The sequence below is a fragment of the Arachis hypogaea genome, chromosome 10 (assembly GCF_003086295.3).
Source record: "Arachis hypogaea cultivar Tifrunner chromosome 10, arahy.Tifrunner.gnm2.J5K5, whole genome shotgun sequence".
NCBI lineage: Eukaryota > Viridiplantae > Streptophyta > Magnoliopsida > Fabales > Fabaceae > Arachis > Arachis hypogaea.
In genome coordinates, this window is record NC_092045.1 from 73,598,572 (window position 1) to 73,608,477 (window position 9,906).

Consider the following 9,906-nt stretch of genomic DNA (forward strand, 5'->3'; position numbering starts at 1 on the left):
ACCCAGAGGCTCACATCGAAAACTCAGCGGCGCACTTTGAAAACCCAGAAAACTCAGCGGCCCTCATCCTCGACGCTGCCTTCCTCCACCTCGGCGCTCATCCACAATGCTGCGTTCCTCTCCTTCCAAGCTCATCTTCCTCGCCGTCGTCCTTCTCCTCCTCGCCGTTCGTCTGCATCAACGTCGCCGTTCGTCTATGCCGACAACTTACCTAAGGTTTGGATGGGTCTCTGTCACCACTAGTTTTTTGTATTATTATGTATAAAGTTTTGATTTTTTTTTGAAAATAGAGTTCGATTAAAATGGCGTGAGGAGATTTTCATATATATTGTAATGTTTAATTACTTTTACATGTGTAATTTCTATATTTTAGAAGTGTTTACATTTTTAAATCGATTCTTTTGTGTTGGTTGGCCTACAGTAATTGCTATTTTTGGGTCAGTTCATGCTTGCTATTTTTCATTACATCAATGTAACTATTACTGGGTAATTGTGCCAGAAATTATGTTGAAGTTCAAATTAATAAGTGGATATGTTTAAAGGGTATAAAAAATTGAATATATTTGAGCATAATTATAGTGGAAGTATTTATGAATATGCTTGTATCAAACTGATAGATGAGTGGCTTATGAACGGGATTTTAAAAATCCTAAATATATGAATTAGTTTGAACGTTGGTGCACGAATCTCCATACTTCGTACAACTGTACCAGCAAGGGTACTGGGTCATCTAAGAAATACCTGAGCGAGTCAGGGTTGATTCCACAAGGATTGTGGTTTGAAGCAAGCTATAGTTATCTTACAGGTCTTAGTCAGGCGAATCAAGAGGTTGTTGGTTTGAATTGGAAGATGGAATTAGGTTGATATGTTTATAATGATAATCTTAAAACTTAGATGGTTAAGTCTTGGAGATGCTTTGTGATGAGCGGATAATTTATACGCTTTTTGGCATTATTTTTAGTATAATTTTAGTATGTTTTAGTTAGTTTTTATTATATTTTTATTAGTTTTTAGTTAAAATTTACTTTTCTGGACTTTACTATGAGTTTGTGTATTTTTCTGTGATTTCAGGTATTTTCTGGCTGAAATTGAGGGACCTGAGCAAAAATCTGATTCAGAGGCTGAAAAGGACTGCAGATGCTGTTGGATTCTGACCTCCCTGCACTCGAAGTGGATTTTCTGGAACTATAGAAGCCCAATTGGCACACTCTCAACTGCGTTGGAAAGTAGACATCTTGGGCTTTCCAGCAATGTATAATAGTTCATACTTTGCTCGAGATTTGATGGCCCAAACAGCCGTTCCAAGTCAGCTCAAGAATTCTGGCGTAAAACGCCGGAACTGGCACAAGAATGGGAGTTAAACGCCCAAACTGGCATAAAAGCTGACGTTTAACTCCAAGAAGAGTCTTTACACGAAAATGCTTTAATGCTCAGCCCAAGCACACACCAAGTGGGCCTGGAAGTGGATTTTTATGTCATTTACTCATTTCTGTAAACCCTAGGCTACTAGTTCTCTATAAGTAGGACCTTTTGCTATTGTATTAGGGGAATCTTTCAATCAGAGATCTTTTGATCATGTTTTTATGATTGAAACCTCTTTGGAAAGCTGGCCATTCGGCCATGCCTAGACCTTGTTCGTATGTATTTTCAACGGTGGAGTTTCTACACACCATAGATTAAGGTGTGGAGCTCTGCTGTACCTCGAGTATTAATGCAATTACTATTGTTCTTCTATTCAATTCAGCTTATTCTTGTTCTAAGATATCACTTTTTCCTCAACTTGATGAATGTGATGATCCATGACACTCATCATCATTCTCACCTATGAACGTGTGCCTGATAACCACCTCCGTTCTACCTTAGATTGAGTGGATATCTCTTGGATTTCTTAACGGAATGTTCGTGGTATAAGCTAGAATTGATGGCGGCATTCAAGAGAATCTGGAAGGTCTTAACCTTGTCTGTGGTATTCTGAGTAGGATTCAAGGATTGAATGACTGTGACGAGCTTCAAACTCGCGATTGTGGGGCGTTAGTGACAGACGCAAAAGAATCACTGGATTCTACTCCGACATGATCGAGAACCGACAGCCGAATAGCCGTGCTGTGACAGAGCGCGTTGAACATTTTCACTGAGAGGATGGGAGGTAGCCACTAACAATGGTGAAACCCTACATACAGCTTGCCATGGAAAGGAGTAAGAAGGATTGGATGAAGACAGTAGGAAAGCAGAGAGACGAAAGGAACAAAGCATCTCCATACGCTTATCTTAAATTCTCACCAATAAATTACATAAGTATCTCTATCTTTATTTTATGCTTTATTCATAAATCATCCATAACCATTTGAGTCTGCCTGACTAAGATTTACAAGATGACCATAACTTGCTTCATACCAATAATCTCCGTGGGATCGACCCTTACTCGCGTAAGGTTTATTACTTGGACGACCCAATGCACTTGCTGGGTAGTTGTGCGAAGTTGTGATAAAGAGTTGAGATTGCAATTGTGCGTACTATGTTGATGGCGCCATTGATGATCACAATTTCGTGCACCAAGTTTTTGGCGCCGTTGCCGGGGATTGTTTGAGTTTGGACAACTGACGGTTCATCTTGTTGCTTAGATTAGGTATTTTTCAGAATTTTTAAGAATGAATTCTAGTGTTTCAAGGTGATGTTTTTATCATCACCAAAGCTGATTGATTTTCATTAATTTAGCTCTTGAATGCAATGTCCTGCTGAAGCTTGGCTAGCCATGTCTAATTTCTTTAGACTGAAGCTTTAGACTAACATTGCATGATTCCTGGAATTCTTATTAAAAATTTTGAGTCTCTTTATTTTCTTCTCCATATAATTTTCGAAAAATCCAAGAAAATTACAAAATCATAAAAACCAAAAATATTTCTTGTTTGAGTCTAATGTCTCATTTTAAGTTTGGTGTCAATTGCATGTTTCTGTTCTTCTTGCATTTATCATGTGTCTTCATTGATCTTCAAGTTGTTCTTGATGATTTACTTGCTCTGATCTTTAAATTCTCTTGTTTTGTGTGTTTTGTTGTTTCTCATATGCATTCTCAATTTGTTAGTGTCAGTAGTATACAAACTTCTACGTTTGGTGTCTTGCATGCATTGTTTATTTGATTTTAGTTGCATTTTGATTTTTCCTCATCATTAAAAATCCAAAAAAAAATTTTAATTTGTGTCTTTTCAAGTCAATAATGCAGAGAATTGAAGATTCAGAATATACAGCAGAGGAATTACACAGAAAAGGCTGGGCGTTCAAAACGCCCAGTGAAGAAGGAAAACTGACATTTAAACGCCAGCCAGGGTGCCTGGCTGGGCGTTTAACGCCCAAAAGGGGTGAGTTTTGGGCGTTAAACGCCGGAATGGATACCATTCTCGGCGTTTAACGCCAGGATGGCACAAGAGGAAAGATTTTGTTTTTAATGCAAATTTTTTTCAAGTTTCCATAATTTTTCAAAATCAAATCTTTTTCAAATCATATCTTTTCAATCACATATTTTCAAAATCAATTTCTTTCTGTTTTCAAAAATACTTGCTAACAATTGATGATTTGATTCAACATTTCAAGTATGTTGCCTTTTCTGTTGAGAAAGGTTTAATGTTTGAATCATATCTTTTCTTGTTAGTCAAGTCATTGATTTTAAAAATCAAATCTTTTCAAATTGTTTTTCAAATCATATCTCTCAATCACGTCTTTTTAAAACCATAACTTTTCAATCATATCTTTTTAATCACACCTTTTTCAAAATAGTTTTCAATCATATCTTTTTAATTTCTAATTTCAAAATCTTTTTCAAAAATGACTTGATTTCTTTCCCACTCTTAGTTTTCGAAAATCATCAATCAATTTTCAAAATTCTTTTTCAAAATATTTTTACTTATTTTCGAAAATTCTTCCATTCTTCTCACATCCTAATTCTTCTACCTCCTCCTTCTATTCCTCTGACACCTCAAGGAATCTCTATACTGTAACATAGAGGATTCCATATTTTCTTGTTCTCTTCTCTTTCATATGAGCAGGAGCAAAGACAAAAGCATTCTTGTTGAGGCTGACCCTGAACCTGAAAGGACCTTGAAGCGAAAACTAAGAGAAGTTAAAGCACAACTCTCTGTAGAGGACCTAACAGAAATCTTCAAAGAAGAAGACATGGCAGCCGAAAACAACAACAATGCCAACAATGCAAGGAAGGTGCTAGGTGACTTTACTGCACCTACTCCCGACTTCTATAGGAGAAGCATCTCTATCCTTGCCATTGGAGCAAACAACTTTGAGCTTAAGCCTCAATTAGTTTCTCTAATGCAATAGAATTGCAAGTTCCATAGACTTCCATTGGAAGATCCTCATCAGTTTTTAGCTGAATTCTTGCAAATCTGTGACACTGTCAAGACCAATGGGGTTAACCCTGAGGTCTACAGACTTATGCTATTCCCTTTTGCTGTAAGAGACAGAGCTAGGATATGGTTGGACTCACAACCTAAAGAAAGCCTGAACTCTTGGGAAAAGCTAGTCAATGCCTTCTTGGCAAAGTTCTTTCCACCTCAAAAATTGAGTAAGCTTAGAGTGGAAGTCCAAACCTTCAGACAGAAGGAGGGTGAATCCCTCTATGAAGCTTGGGAAAGATACAAACAATTGATCAGAAAGTGTCCTTTTGACATGCTTTCTGAGTGGAGCATCATAGGTATCTTCTATGATGGTCTGTCTGAACTTTCCAAGATGTCATTGGATAGCTCTGCTGGAGGATCTCTTCATCTGAAGAAGACACCTGCAGAAGCTCAAGAACTCATTGAAATGGTTGCAAATAACCAATTCATGTACACTTCTGAAAGGAATCCTGTGAGCAATGGGACGAATCAGAAGAAAGGAGTTCTTGAGATTGATACTCTGAATGCCATATTGGCTCAGAACAAAATATTGACTCAGCAAGTCAATATGATTTCTCAAAGTCTGTCTGGAATGCAAGCTGCACCAGGCAGTGCTAAGGATGCTTCATCTGAAGAAGAAGCTTATGATCCTGAGAACCCTTCAATGGAAGAGGTGAATTACATGGGAGAACCCTATGGAAACACCTATAATCCTTCATGGAGAAATCATCCAAATCTCTCATGGAAGGATCAACAGAGACCTCAACAAGGTTCCAACAATAATAATGGTGGAAGAAACAGGTTTCGCAATGGCAAGCCTTTTCCATCATCTTCTCAGCAACAGACAGAGAATTCTAAGCAGAGCCACTCTGACTTTGCAACCATGGTCTCTGATCTGATCAAAACCACTCAAAGTTTCATGACTGAAACAAGGTCCTCCATTAGAAAATTGGAGGCACAAGTAGGTCAGCTGAGTAAGAAAGTTACTGAACTCCCTCCTAGTACTCTTCCAAGCAATACAGAAGAGAATCCAAAAGGAAAATGCAAGGCCATCAACATGGCCGAATTTGGAGAGGAGGAAGAGGCAGTGAACGCCACTGAGGAAGACCTCAACGGACGTCCACTGGCCTCCAATGAGTTTCCTAATGAGGAACCATGGGAATCTGAGGCTCACACTGAGACCATAGAGATTCCATTGGATTTAATTCTTCCATTCATGAGCTCTGATGAGTATTCTTCCTCTGAAGAGGATGAAGATGTCACTGAAGAGCAAGTTGCTAAGTACCTTGGAGCAATCACGAAGCTAAATGATAAGTTATTTGGTAATGAGACTTGGGAAGATGAACCCCCTTTGCTCACTAAAGAACTGGATGACTTGACTAGGCAGAGATTACCTCAAAAGAGACAGGACCCCGGGAAGTTCTTAATACCTTGTACAGTAGGCACCATGACCTTCAAGAAGGCTCTGTGTGACCTAGGGTCAAGCATAAACCTCATGCCTCTCTCTGTAATGGAGAAGCTAGGGATCTTTGAGGTACAGGCTGCAAGAATCTCACTAGAGATGGCAGACAATTCAAGAAAACAAGCTTATGGACTTGTAGAGGATGTTCTGGTAAAGATTGAAGACCATTACATCCCTGCTGATTTCATAGTCCTAGAGACTGGGAAGTGCGTGGATGAATCCATCATCCTTGGCAGACCCTTCCTAGCCACAGCAAAGGCTGTGATTGATGTTGACAGAGGAGAATTGATCATTCAAGTGAATGAAGAATCCCTTGTGTTTAAGGCTCAAGGATATCCCTCTGTAACTATGGAGAGGAAGCATGAAGAGCTTCTCTCAAAACAGAGTCAAACAGAGCCCCCACAGTCAAACTCTAAGTTTGGTGTTGGGAGGCCACAACCAACTTCTAAGTTTGGTGTTGAACCCCCACATTCAAACTTTAAGTTTGGTGTTGGGAGGTTCCAACATTGCTCTGAGTATCTGTGAGGCTCCATGAGAGCCCACTGTCAAGCTACTAAAATTAAAGAAGCGCTTGTTGGGAGGCAACCCAATGTTATATTTATCTATTTTTCCTTTGTTATTTTATGTTTTCTGTAGGTTGATGATCATGGGAAGTCACAAAATCAATTGAAAAAGAAAAACCAGAAAGAAAAACAGCAAACCCTAGAGGAAAACTTGTTGGCGTTTAAACGCCAGTAAGGGCAGCAAATGGGCGTTTAACGCCAAAAAGGGGCACCAGACTGGCGCTAAATGCCAGGAAAGGGCAAGAAGCTGGCGTTAAACGCTAAAAATGGGCACCAGCCCAGCGTTTAACGCCAGAATTGGCATAAAGAGCAATTTTGCTTGCCACTTGGTGCAGGGATGAATTTTCCTTGACACCTCAGGATCTGTGGACCCCACAGGATCCCCACCTACCCCACCACTCTCTCTCTTCTTCACCCATTCACCAATCACCTCAACACCTCTTCCCCAAAAAACCCTCACCTATCAAATCCCACTATTCTCTTCACCACTCACATCCATCCTTCATAAAACCCCACATACCTCACCATTCAAATTCAAACCACTTTCCCTCCCAAACCCACCCATAATAGCCGAACCATACACCCCCTCTCCACTCCTATATAAACCCATCTTCACTCCTTCATTTTCGCACAACCTAAACACCACTTCTCCCCCTTGGCCGAACCACATAGCCACCTCTATCTTCTCTATTTCTTCTTCTTCTACTCTCTTCTTTCTTTTTTTGCTCGAGGACGAGCAAACCTTCTAAGTTTGGTGTAGTAAAAGCATTGCTTTTTGTTTTTCCATAACCATTTATAGCATCTAAGGCCAGAGAAACCTCTAGAAAGAGGAAAGGGAAGGCAAAAGCTTCCACCTCCGAGTCATGGGAGATGGAGAGATTCATCTCAAGGGTGCATCAAGACCACTTCTATGAAGTTGTGGCCATGAAGAAGGTGATCCCCGAGGTCCCTTTCAAACTCAAAAAGAGTGAATATCCGGAGATCCGACATGAGATCCGAAGAAGAGGTTGGGAAGTTCTTACCAACCCCATTCAACAAGTCGGAATCTTAATGGTTCAAGAGTTCTATGCCAATGCATGGATCACCAAGAACCATGATCAAAGTGTGAACCCGGACCCAAAGAATTGGCTCACAATGGTTCAGGGGAAATGCTTAGATTTTAGTCCGGAAAATGTAAGGTTGGCATTCAACTTGCCCATGATGCAAGGAGATGAACACCCTTACACTAGAAGGGTCAACTTTGATCAAAGGTTGGACCAAGTCCTCATAGACATTTGTGAAGAGGGTGCTCAATAGAAGAGAGATTCAAGAGGGAAGCCGGTTCAACTGAGAAGGCATGACCTCAAGCCCGTGGCTAGGGGATGGTTGGAGTTTATCCACGCTCAATCATTCCCACTAGCAACCGGTCCAAAGTTACTATAGACAGGGCTATCATGATTCATAGCATCATGATTGGAGAGGAAATAGAAGTTCATGAGGTCATATCCCAAGAACTTTATAAGGTGGCAGACAAGTCCTCTACCTTGGCAAGGTTAGCCTTCCCTCATCTCATTTGTCACCTCTGTTATTCAGTTGGAATTGACATAGAGGGAGACATCCTCATTGATGAAGACAGGCCCATCACTAAGAAAAGGATGGAGCAAACAAGAGACCCCACTCATCATGAAATCCCTAAGATGCCTCAAGGGATGCACTTTCCTCCACAAAACTATTGGGAGCAAATCAACACCTCCCTAGGAGAATTGAGTTCCAAGATGAGACAACTAAGGGTGGAGCACCAAGAACATTCCATTCTCCTCCATGAAATTAGAGAAGATCAAAGAATCATGATAGAGGAGCAACAAAGGCAAGGAAGAGACATTGAGAAGCTCAAGCACTCCATAAGATCTTCAAGAGGAAGAACAAGCCGCCATCACTAAGGTGGACCCGTTCTTTAATCTCCTTGTTCTTTATTTTCCTATTTTTCAAATTTTCATGCTTATGTTTATCTATGTTTGTGTCTTATGATCATTAGTGTCTTAGTGTCTATGCCTTAAAGCTATGAATGTCCTATGAATCCATCACCTTTCTTAAATGAAATATGTTCTTAATTGAAAAAGAGAAGAATTGCATGAATTTCAGATTTTATAACAGATTAATTATTTTGATGTGGTGGCAATACTTTTAACTTCTGAATGTATGCTTGAACAGTGCATATGTCTTTTGAATTTTTTGTTCATGAATGTTGGCTCCTGAAAGAATGATGAAAAAGGAGACATGTTACTGAGGATCTGAAAAATCATAAAAATGATTCTTGAAACAAGAAAAAGCAGTGAATACAAAAAAAAATTCGAAAAAAAAGAAAGAGAGGAAAAAGAAAAAAAAGAAAAAGAAATAATAAAGTTATGATCTAAGGCAAAAAGAGTGTGCTTAAGAAACCTTGGACATCTCTAATTGGGGACTCTAGCAAAGCTGAGTCACAATCTGAAAAGGTTCACCCAATTATGTGTCTGTGGCATGTATGTATCCGGTGGTAATACTGGAAGACAGAGTGCTTTGGGCCACGGCCAAGACTCATAAAGTAGTTATGTTCAAGAATCATCATACTTAACTAGGAGAATTAATAACACTATCTGGATTCTGAGTTCCTAGAGAAGCCAATCATTCTGAATTTCAAAGGATGAAGTGAGATGCCAAAAATGTTCAGAGGCAAAAAGCTAAAGCCCCGCTCATCTAATTAATACTGATCTTCATAGATGTTTTTGGAATTCATTGCATATTCTCTTCTTTTTATCTTATTTGATCTTCAGTTGCTTGAGGACAAGCAACAATTTAAGTTTGGTGTTGTGATGAGCGGATAATTTATACGCTTTTTGGCATTGTTTTTAGTATGTTTTTAGTATGTTTTAGTTAGTTTTTATTATATTTTTATTAGTTTTTAGTTAAAATTCACTTTTCTAGACTTTACTATGAGTTTGTGTGTTTTTTTGTGATTTCAGGTATTTTCTGGCTGAAATTGAGGGACCTGAGCAAAAATCTGATTCAGAGGCTGAAAAGGACTGCAGATGCTGTTGGATTCTGACCTCCCTGCACTCGAAATGGATTTTCTAGAGTTACAGAAGCCCAATTGGCGCTCTCTCAACTGCGTTGAAAAATAGACATCCTGGGCTTTCCAGCAATGTATAATAGTCTATACTTTGCCCGAGATTTGATGGCCCAAACAGGCGTTCCAAGTCAGCTCAAGAATTCTGGCGTAAAACGCCGGAACTGGCACAAGAATGGGAGTTAAACGCCCAAACTGGCATAAAAGCTGGCGTTTAACTCCAAGAAGAGTCTCTACACGAAAATTCTTCAATGCTCAGCCCAAGCACACACCAAGTGGGCCTGGAAGTGGATTTTTATGTCATTTACTCATTTATGTAAACCCTAGGCTACTAGTTCTCTATAAGTAGGACCTTTTGCTATTGTATTAGGGGAATCTTTCAATCAGAGATCTTTTGATCATGTTTTTATGATTGAA

At 39.5% G+C, this 9,906-nt stretch overlaps 1 non-coding gene across 1 annotated transcript; it reads right to left on the reverse strand.

Annotated features, from left to right (window-relative positions):
* Nucleotides 1-4,572: 4,572 nt before the first annotated feature.
* Nucleotides 4,573-4,680, reverse strand: LOC112718488 (small nucleolar RNA R71). The gene has a single exon (XR_003160827.1). It is a non-coding gene; the product is annotated as a small nucleolar RNA R71 (small nucleolar RNA).
* Nucleotides 4,681-9,906: the final 5,226 nt, after the last annotated feature.